We start from the raw sequence: 11,838 nt of genomic DNA on the forward strand, positions 1-11,838 counted from the left end.
CCTATATTCGAAAACTCCCGTGACATAGCTCTTCGGCGTTTTTTATCTTTTGTAAAACGCCTTCTTCTGAATCCAACCCTTTATCAGCAGTACCGGGACTTTATGCAGGATTATGTGGATCAAAATCATATGGAAGTAATCTCGGACCCCCCACTCCTTCGACGTATTTTATACCTAATTATTGTGTGTTGAAACCTGAAAGCGTTACTACCAAATTACGTGTTGTATTTGACGCATCTCAGAAGGCGTCAAATGGTTGTTGTCTCAATGACACTCTGCTTCGAGGTCCTAAGCTTCATCAGGATGTCTCTTATGTACTCTCCCGTTTTCGCCTCCATTCTGTTTGCTTCACTGCCGACATTCGTCAAATGTTCAGGCAAGTACTCGTGGGCCGTGAGCATCAAGATTTTCAACGCATATTATGGCGCTTTTCTCCTTCTGAGCCCATAAAAGAATTTCGCTTGAGAACTTTGGTGTTTGGTATCAAGAGTAGTCCCTTCCTGGCCATGCGTTGTATCCGACAATTGGCTAAAGAGCATAGTTACGAATTCCCTGAGTCCTGCGCTGTCCTCCAGGATGATATTTTCGTGGATGACATAGTATCAGGTAGTGATTCGCTTTCAGGTGCTATTCAGCTGCAGACGCAGCTCACTGAAGTTTTAAGCAGAGCAGGCTTTGAACTTCGTAAGTGGAGCAGTAACAATGCTTATATACTTCAGCATCTCACAGCTTCTGTTTCTAATTCGCAACCCCTCACTCTTGATTTGGAGCCTGACTCTGTTATAAAGATATTGGGACTTCAGTGGAATCCTTCGACTGATGCATTTTCTTATGGCGTGCAGCCTATCAGTAAAACTTGCACAAAACGCAATATTCTCTCTGAATTTGCCCGTATTTATGATCCCCTCGGATTTCTAAAACCATTTGTTCTGTATTTGAAGCATCCTATCCAGAGGTTGTGGACTTTAGGTTTGGACTGGGATGATGCCCCTCCCAAGGATTTGGTGCAGATGTGGTCGTTGCTAAAGTCTGAAATGTGTCATTTGACTGGCATTGCAATTCCCCGATTAATCATTTCACCTAAGATGCGCTCGTGTCAACTACATGGCTTTTGTGATGCGAGTAATGTTGGTTATGCGGCGGTTGCGTATGTTCGCGTTGTAGATGAGCTGGGTCACATCGCCACCCACCTACTCTGTGCAAAATCGAGGGTTGCACCACTGAAGAGGGTGTCAATACCTCGATTGGAACTTTGTGCAGCTCTTTTACTCGCTGAGCTGCTGGACAGAGTCCAAGTTGTATTTGGGACGAAGCTAATTTTCGATAAGGTGTTTGCATATTCAGACTCCAACGTTGCGCTCTCGTGGATACGCAGCAGCCCCCATAAATGGACTTGTTTTGTTTCTAATCGAGTCACTCCCATTCAGGAAAAGGTACCAAACGGGTATGATCGGTGGAAGGAGAGATTTTCCTGTGCGGGTTGAGAGTTGATTGTTTTTTTGTTTTTTTTTTTCTTTCTTTCTCACTTTAGTTTCATCATATTTATGTGTAGGCTACTAGTTTATAAGCAGAATACTTTTTTTTTCGCTGTTTTTTGAGTGTATAGGTGTTTACCTCCACTTTTATTGTAATATAATAATAATAATAATCTGTATGGAATCACGTGACTTCTGGTGATAACCCCGCTGACCCTGCCTCCAGAGGAGTCACTCCAGTCGCTCTTTTGAAACTCTCTCTATGGTGGGCGGGACCTTCTTGGTTGCAGTCGCCCGAGTGTGATTGGCCTACGAACCACAATATTTCGTTTGAAACAGACGAGGAGAGGAGGCAATCGGTGTTCGCTACCATTATTGATGAGGAGAAAGATTTTTTGCAGAACCTTCTTGATAATGTGTCTTCGTTCCCCAAGGTTCAGAGAGTCGTCGCTTATGTGAAAAGGTTTGTTTTCAACTGTAGAAACCGTAACGGTGCTCTCAAGGGCACTGTTACTTCCAGGGAGTTGGAGTCAGCTCTAACGGACCTCATAAGGTCAACGCAGATTTCTGCCTTCTCAAGAGAGATGCTCCTCTTGAAAAAGGGGAATTCTCTTCCAAAATGTTGGAGGAAATTAACCCCGTTTCTTGATAATCTGGGTATCTTGAGGGTGGGCGGAAGATTGGTAAACTCTCGCCTAGGCTACTATCAGGTTCACCCTATTCTCTTACCAACAGTGGCGGCTGGTCTGTGAGGGCTATAGGGCTACAGCCCCCCATACAAGAAGTCACAAGAAATCAATCCTTCTATGCTATTTACCTTCCCATACGATTTTCAATGAAAATATTACTTTCCACGGTTATTTATATAATTTATTAATGTAAAACTTTCATGCGACTCCTGCAGTTTTGTTTATTTCAATCATAATCTAGCAGTTCGTCCCTGCATGGGCGATGAATCGTATAGCCCCGAATTCTTGCATTCGGACAGTCATTCGGCTCCAGCCGCAACTCTTCGTGTCGGTCGTTTCAAGGAGTAAAAGGGCTACGATAAAAGTCGCCCCTACAGGTTCATTCTAGCCGCTGCCGGCTAGCGTATAGACAACCTAGTTTGCGTTCGTATTTGTTTACGTTTTGAAATAACGGCGGACAATAGTGTTCAAAATATTTTAAAAACTGATTTCGCGAGGCTTTCGCTGGCGGAAAAAAGCCGTATTCAACTGCTGGGTAGACCGACTCCCGATTTAAATTCAACCCAGGCAGATAAAACTTCTTAAGCAAGACGATTCTCAAGACAAGTGTATAACAATTGATAACGTATGGGCAAGGGCAGGATTTAGAGATTTGAAGCACCTTAATGAAAAAATTAAGAAGCATGAGCTATTTGCCAAGCATGTAAATTGTTCGACAGAATTAGCTTTTCTGGTTACGACTAATATCGCTGCTCAATTAGAATACCGGAATAATATTATTAAGCACAACGAGCAAGCAGATAAGAACAGGTATGTTTCAAAAAGAATTATAAATTGCATACAATTTTGCGGAAAACTGGTTTCAAAATTTCATATTTTTATTATTATTCTAAAAGTAGCCCCCTAGTGAACTAGATCACGAGCCGCCACTGCTTACCAAGTCGCCACAGGTTCACCGAATTGATGATTGAGTATACCCACAGAAAATACTTACATGCTGGTTTGCAAACGCTGAACAATTTGATAATTCAACGCTACTGGATCTTCTCGGCTAAAAGAACTATTCGTAGAATATTGGCTAAGTGTAACCGGTGTTTTCGAGTAAGACCCTTATCCTCACAACGCCTAATAGGTGATCTTCCGGCTGTTCGTGTTACCCAAGTAAAACCTTTTTTGCACGTCGGTGTAGATTATGGCGGACCCTTTTCCAAAATAATGAATCGTGTTAGAGGTACTAAGACTTTGAAAGCATATATCTGCGTTTTTGTTTGCATGGTAACCAAAGCCATTCATCTAGAATTGGCGTCGGATCTCTCTGCCGACACTTTTCTCGCTGCCTTACGAAGGTTTATATCGCGAAGAGGACAATGTCTTCACATATATAGTGATCAGGGTACTGCCTTTCGTGGAGCTGCTAATCAGCTCAGGAAGTTGATGAAGGAAGCCGCTGCTACAGAAAATATTGATTTTCACAATATACCTCCAGTTTCGCCAAATTTTGGGGGTATCTGGGAAGCCGGCATAAAGTCGGTAAAAACGCATTTAATTCGCGTAGTAGGAGATCAACGCCTTACGTACGAAGAGTTTAACACCGTTTTAGCTCAAATTGAAGCAGTGTTGAATTCACGCCCTATATCGCCTTTAAGCACGGATCCAAACGATCTGAATCCTCTCAGACCCGGTCATTTTTTGACGTTAGCTCCTTTAAATTCGTTGCCTGAGAATGACTTGCTAGATTGTAATATGAATAAATTGTCACGATGGCAGCTGGTGCAAAAAATAAGCCAATAAGCTCGATGGCATAAAGAGTACCTGTATACGCTACTGCAACGCTCTAAATGGACCAATCCCTCTGTACATGAGGCTGAACAGATGTCACCGTATCATTTGAGATAAACTCGCTTCGCAAACGATCTCGTTGAAAATTCGCTCGTTAAAAACCCCATACTATCTCGTTTATTAAACCCCAAAACTCAATACAAACTCTCCAGATATTACTTCTAATTTTAAGTTTGATGTTAAATGCTCGCTGAAGTCTAAGACAGACATTTTCGGACGATAAGTGATATAGTGGCCAGGACCTACATCAGAAACCATTCCCGAGGTGCAAGTGACCGTGAGGGTCGGTAAGTTCAGCCTCTCAACAAAATACAGTCCACTAACATCGAACAAAAGTTATCGAATTATTTTTCAGAAACTACCCCCTTCCACGCCCCTTACGACCTGACAAACTATAAGGTTGACGTCATTCGATTCACTTTTTATTCTTCAAACTCATCCTTGAATCAGAATGCGATTATCGTTCATTTAGAAAAGTTATCGAATTATTTTTCAGAACCTATCCCCTTCCACCCTTCTGACGACCTGACAAACTATAGGGTTGATGTCATTCGATTAATTTTTTATTCTTTAGACACATCCTAGGAGTAGAATACGGTACTCGTTCGTTTAAAAAAATTTATCGAATTATTTCTTATGAACCACCCCTTTCCACCCTTCTGACGACCTGACAAACTTTAAGGTTGACGTCATTCGATTCCCTTTTTATTCTTAAAACACATCCTTGAATCAGAATGCGATTATCGTTCATTTAGAAAAGTTATCGAATTTTTTTTCAGAAACTACCCCCTTCCACCCTTCTGACGACCTGACAAACTATAGGGTTGATGTCATTCGATTCACTTTTTATTCTTTAAACACATCCTAGGAGTAGAATGCGGTACTCGTTCATTCAGAAAAATTATCGAATTATTTTTCAGAAACTACCCCCTTCCACGCCCCTTACGACCTGACAAACTATAAGGTTGACGTCATTCGATTCACTTTTTATTCTTCAAACTCATCCTTGAATCAGAATGCGATTATCGTTCATTTAGAAAAGTTATCGAATTATTTTTCAGAAACTACCCCCTTCCACCCTTCTGACGACCTGACAAACTATAGGGTTGACGTCATTCGATTCACTTTTTATTCTTTAAACACATCCTAGGAGTAGAATGCGGTACTCGTTCATTAAGAAAAATTATCGAATTATTTTTCAGAAACTACCCCCTTCCACGCCCCTGACGGCCTGACAAACTATAAGGTTGACGTCATTCGATTCACTTTTTATTCTTCAAACACATCCTTGAATCAGAATGCGATTATCGTTCATTTAGAAAAGTAATCGAATTATTTTTCAGAAACTACCCCCTTCCACGCCCCTGACGACCTGACAAACTATAAGGTTGACGTCATTCGATTCACTTTTTATTCTTTAAACACATCCTAGGAGTAGAATGCGGAACTCGTTCACGAAACCTGTCTTTTTCCTGTCTTCAATCCGTAGGGGTATTGACCAAAAAGCAGAGTTCACATCCAATGTGGAGAAAAATTCACAATTTCTTGTTTTCTTAATTAAATCTTCAATCAACGGAAATGGTTGTGCTTGTGGTACTACAATTTTGTTCAAATCCCTGAAATCTATACATAGTCTGGATTTTTTATTATCCTCTTTCTTGGATGCCAGTATCACAGGTGCAGCAAATGGACTGTAGGATTCTTCAATAAGATTTTTGTCTAATAATTTCGATATTTGCTCCTCTATCTCTTTTTCATCATCCCTGGAACATCTGTAAGGTCTTTTACTACAATATTTGTCCGTTAGTAGGTCAATTCTTGCTTCATATTCTTGAACTGTACCAATATCATATTTATCCTTTTCAAAAATTGATTTGTATTCAGTAATGAGCTTATTTATCTCCGATTTTTGATAAGGGTCTAGACCCTTATCATCTAGATGATCTATACCTATTTCAAAGTTTTTTCCTTCCACATGTTCATTAAAGTTTATTTCATATTCTTTCAAATTTTCAGTCCTTACATCTATCTCTGTTAAATTTTTCCCTAATATATCTGATGTCCCTATATCATTATTATCAGATAATATATCACTATTTTTCCGTAAAGGTGAAATAATTTTCTGTGATATCAATAAGTTTTCATCTTGAATTAATTGAAACTCTTTTATCATATCCAATCCGATCAGAAATTCATATTGAAAGTTTTTTTAAGTTTTTTTCATCCATTATGTGAACATCGACCTCTTTTTCAATCTCTAGAATTGTTATTTTCAAAGTTGTCAAACCATTCGTTTTTTTCACAACACTGATTGTTATCAGATTATTCTGGTTTGGAATATTTCCTCCATTGTGTTTCATTTTCAAAAATTTCGAATTTATTAAAGATACATTAGATCCTGAGTCATATATTCCAAGTAATTGCAGTTTATTATCTAATATCAATATGACTTTAATTAATGGTGTAATTATTCGTTTCTTTGATCACTGATATTCAATTTTGCTTCTATTACTGAGTCATTCACTTTAATTTTTTGATTTCTATTTATTTTTTCCATTTCATTTGTTTTAAACCAACACATTGATTCAGAGTGAAAACGATTATGTTTATTTAGTCTTTCGCAAATTCCACACGGTTTTTTTTCTTCAACTTTTGTTTTATGGTCCAATTTTGTATTTTTTTATAACCAGAACTTTTTCTATTCACTGAGTGTTCTAACTTACCAATATCGTTGAATAAATCTTTGGTATCTAGAAGTTCTTCTCTGTCTATTCTGTCAGCGATATAATCTGGTAAACCAGCTGCAATTATATCAATCAAAGTTCCTTGGTCTATCGTACTTCTTGATTCAAGCATAAGTTTTTCTTTCCTTAGTACATACTCCAACAAAGATCCTGATTAATATTCGAATGATAAGGCATATCTACTGTTTGCCCAACCCTTGTTAGCATAGGTGGTGTAAAAGTTTTTTTTCCAATAATCCCAATCAGAGTTCAAAGTGTATTTAATCATAATAGCACCGTACCAGTCTAAGCATGATTCTTCTAGAAAAACTTTCAGAATCTCAATTTTTTTCTTCATCTCCATTAACTTCTTATCTTTCACACTTTCTTTCAAAGAATTTCATCCACTCATGAGCATTACCTTTTCCACTGAACTTCTCAATCACAAACTTTTCTACGAGTTTCCTGAGATTTGGTCTGTCATTATTCTCCTGCTTTTTCATAATCATTTCGAACGCTTTTACCAACTTCTCTGTTATTGTACTTTCTGAAATACTGGTACCAGTACTGCTTCCACTTAGAATTTCTTCTGGGTATTCTCCCCCAATTACTACATTTCCATCGGTATCCCAATATGTTTTTCTCATCTCGTCAGTTATTTCAATTCCAACTTTTCTTGCTTGATGTCTTTTTTTTAACGTCTTCTTGATATTTGCATACACAGCAGATCCTGTTATACTTTCATGCAATGCAGCAGGTTGTAATTCGTTTGGCACTTCATAACTCCTCCCATCTTCAGTAATCAGTGGCGGCGATTGAGCGTAAGAAGTGGGGGGCAATAAGGTGAAATCTAAAACTGAAAATGCATTGTAAGAAATTGCTTCAAGTTAGTTTGATTTTTTTGCACCTACAAGCCTTCCAAATTCCAAATTCGAGGAAAAACTAAATGCAGTCGTAATTGATTAATTAATTTTTCATTAAAAAGAAACAATAGTTAAAGTAGGAATAAACGAAAATAATAAACAGTATGATATGTCTTCTCGATGTGTACTTGTTTTAAAATAAAACTAGATGTCTTGATTTCCGGCTGGCATATATTTCTACGCATTCTTCTAATTTGATGTTTTTAGCAGCATCTTTCTCAATGGCTAGTATAGCAGAATGCGACAAACGTTCTTGAAGCATAGAATTCCTCAAATAATTTTTGATCCGCTGCAAGACACTGAAAGATCCTTCTGCTGTTGCAGTGGACACAGGGATAGTCGAAAACAGTTGCAGAAGCTTGAACAAATTAGGGAATACATACTGGTTGTGGACATTTTCTGACTTGAATTGTGAAAGCAAATTTGGCACAAGATGACGATCAATTTGGTCTGAATCATGATTTTTCTTGAAAATACATCAATTTCGGATGCTAAAGTATCATTTTCTAAACCGAACGCTGAACTCACAGCAGAACACGCTTCTTTGATGCGGTCGTTACAAACTGCGTTATTTTTCATCGAAGCCGTCAGCAGTAGTTCCATGTTGCAGAGTAGAGCTAACTGGTTTTTCTCAAATCGTGATTTAATATTCTCCCTGAGTGTATCTATCAGAGGGTAATAAAATGTTTTAAGAAATAGGTTTGAGGTGAATCATATTCAGGATGAACATCTCCTCCTCCTATTTTTTGTGGAAGTTTTCTTTTGCGTTGCACTGTTGGTCCTTCAAAGCCACGCTGTTCACAAAAATCAAGTGCTTCTAGAAAAATACTTTTGGAACTCTTCTTCATTTCTCAAACCACTTAAGGACATAACTACGCTATCGGCCACCTGGACTACCTCATGAATCATGATTCTGTATATTCTTTGAAAGAATGTTAGTTTTTTCAAAAAAGTGCTTCATAGCATTCAATACAAAAATGAACTCAAACTTGGTAATACGAGTGATCAATCCGTGAGCATCTCCACCAGTCCTTATGTCAGTAGTTTCAATATTTTCTAGAGTGTTCAGTATATCTAGTAAGTGTTATTGAACAGCTCGCAAGCTTTTATATCTGCTGCTAAATCTTGTATCACTCAGTGCTTTCAAAGACAAATCGTTCTTTATCCCTTCTTTCACAGCACATGCTGTGCTTTTTATTGTGGAAAATACTGCATTACTTTTAGGCGAAGCCTCAATAAAACAGTATATTTATTGGACTGTGCTAAAAACGTTGCGGACAGAAGGAATTTTTTTAGATGCATCAACAAGTGCAAGATTTAGAGAATGCATGTAACAATGTACATACATAACATACGGATTTTGTTCTTTCATCCTCACAGTAACACCCTTGTAAGCACCACTCATATTTCCCGCACCATCATAGCATTGCGCAATAATATTTTTAGGGTCAATCAGTGGCGGCTCGTGATCTAGTTCACTAGGGGGCTACTTTTAGAATAATAATAAAAATATGAAATTTTGAAACCAGTTTTCCGCAAAATTGTATGCAATTTATAATTCTTTTTGAAACATACCTGTTCTTATCTGCTTGCTCGTTGTGCTTAATAATATTATTCCGGTATTCTAATTGAGCAGCGATATTAGTCGTAACCAGAAAAGCTAATTCTGTCGAACAATTTACATGCTTGGCAAATAGCTCATGCTTCTTAATTTTTTCATTAAGGTGCTTCAAATCTCTAAATCCTGCCCTTGCCCATACGTTATCAATTGTTATACACTTGTCTTGAGAATCGTCTTGCTTAAGAAGTTTTATCTGCCTGGGTTGAATTTAAATCGGGAGTCGGTCTACCCAGCAGTTGAATACGGCTTTTTTCCGCCAGCGAAAGCCTCGCGAAATCAGTTTTTAAAATATTTTGAACACTATTGTCCGCCGTTATTTCAAAACGTAAACAAATACGAACGCAAACTAGGTTGTCTATACGCTAGCCGGCAGCGGCTAGAATGAACCTGTAGGGGCGACTTTTATCGTAGCCCTTTTACTCCTTGAAACGACCGACACGAAGAGTTGCGGCTGGAGCCGAATGACTGTCCGAATGCAAGAATTCGGGGCTATACGATTCATCGCCCATGCAGGGACGAACTGCTAGATTATGATTGAAATAAACAAAACTGCAGGAGTCGCATGAAAGTTTTACATTAATAAATTATATAAATAACCGTGGAAAGTAATATTTTCATTGAAAATCGTATGGGAAGGTAAATAGCATAGAAGGATTGATTTATTGTGACTTCTTGTATGGGGGGCTGTAGCCCTATAGCCCTCACAGACCAGCCGCCACTGGGGTCAATCCCTAGTTCGCCGATAATTGAAACGAGAAGCTTGTATAACGTTTCACCATCAGTTAAATCAGTTTTATAAAAACCAAGAAAGCTTTCTTTGATTTCGAGCTTTTCTGTTACATCAATGACTCATGAACAAGAGTCAATTGTTCATGATGTGACACATCTGAAGTTTCATTAACCATTACGGAGAGTTGCTTAGATTTTTTAGCATCATCAAGGATATACTCTCTAGCCAATTTTGCCATAATTTCAATCATTTCATTTTGAACATCGTGATGAACATAATTGAAAAACTTGTCTCTGTATAAAAAATTTTGTTTCAATAAAGAGTTGTCCGTTGATCTCAGCTTCAATAACTCTTTATAATTACCCCTGTTGCCAGAATTTTCATTTTCTCTATAACCTCTAAGTGCTATTCCCTGCTTAGCCAAGAAAAGTAGAGACTGGAATAAAATCTTTAGATATTCACGATTTTTTTCAACTTCTTCTTGATGATGTGTGGATATTTTGCTTGCCACACTTTCTTTAGTTTTAAGACCTTCTCGCCAACGTTGAAGAGCATTGAGGTGGGAAGAAGTTTTTTCATGCTCTTTAAACCGTTGGACTGCTTTTTTCCAGTTTTTAAACCCGTTAAGCCGGTTTGCAACGGCCGAGAATTCTCTAGAAAATTTACTCGAGAATTCATGCGCCGTGAATTATGTACCGTTACATACACATTTTCGGTAGAATTCTCTATTCAGTTGCATACAAAATAATCTCTGCCGTTTTCTTACCAAAATTAGGTAGAGAATTCTCCAGAGAATTCTCGGCTGTTACAAACAAGCTTTAGATATAAATGTTTCATCATAACAACTTGTTGAACCGAACAAACGACATGGAAAGCAAAAAGCTTTATCAGCAGCAATACTGTATTCTACCCAATTGTAATCTCTATACCACATTTTTCTAAACTTTCTTCCCTTTGTTTCTGGGTATTTATCCAGAGTAGGTTGAAAAGGACCTTTTTTAAAAAACTGTGAGTAGATATAGTAAGAAAGTTCTAACTCACCTTGAACCCGAGGGGCGTGGCCTCGGCGTAAAGTTTTTGCGATCACGCGCTCGGTTGCTGTCATTTGACGATTATAGGAACCTGTACTAGTTGGTGGTAGTGTTGGCGTCTACCGCTAGAGGTCGCTGTTGATAATAGGAATCTGTACAAAAATGTAGGGATTTGCATATGAATATGTTTATGCGTTTCGCCAGATGGCGTGAAGGGGATAGTTGTGTGTGAACGTCGGTGATCAGTTTCAACCAGTGAACTAATAACCCAGGGTTATTAGTTCACTGGTTTCAACGTTTATTAGCGATCACGCGCTCGGTTGCTCACGTCATTTGACGATTATAGGAACCTGTACTAGTTGGTGGTGGTGTTGGTGTCTCCGCTAGAGGTCACTGTTGATAATAGGAATCTGTACAAAAATGTAGGGATTTGCATATAATTATATTTTTTACGATGAAAATTCCGTTTTAAAAACACAAACTTTATTTTGGAAATTTACAACAGTGACTAGAGACTACTCTATGTAATGAGACAAGCAAAGTAACTGATTGACTTCTGAATTAATTCTCCTCTTGCATCCTGAATGAATAGATATTTATAACATTGGGTTATCTTAAAAGAGATAAGGATGCAGGTGCACTATTGCGTAATATTAATATTGTATGGCTATATGTAGATTCAAATGAGTAACAAACAAAAGTCTAATTTAAGTTAATAAGGGTTAGGATTATGTAATTCCTCCCCACCTTGGATAAAGGTATCTCCCAAAGGAGTAGCTTTACAATTAAAATGATTATTAAAATATT

This window comes from Coccinella septempunctata, chromosome 6 (assembly GCF_907165205.1).
Source record: "Coccinella septempunctata chromosome 6, icCocSept1.1, whole genome shotgun sequence".
NCBI classification, from domain to species: domain Eukaryota; kingdom Metazoa; phylum Arthropoda; class Insecta; order Coleoptera; family Coccinellidae; genus Coccinella; species Coccinella septempunctata.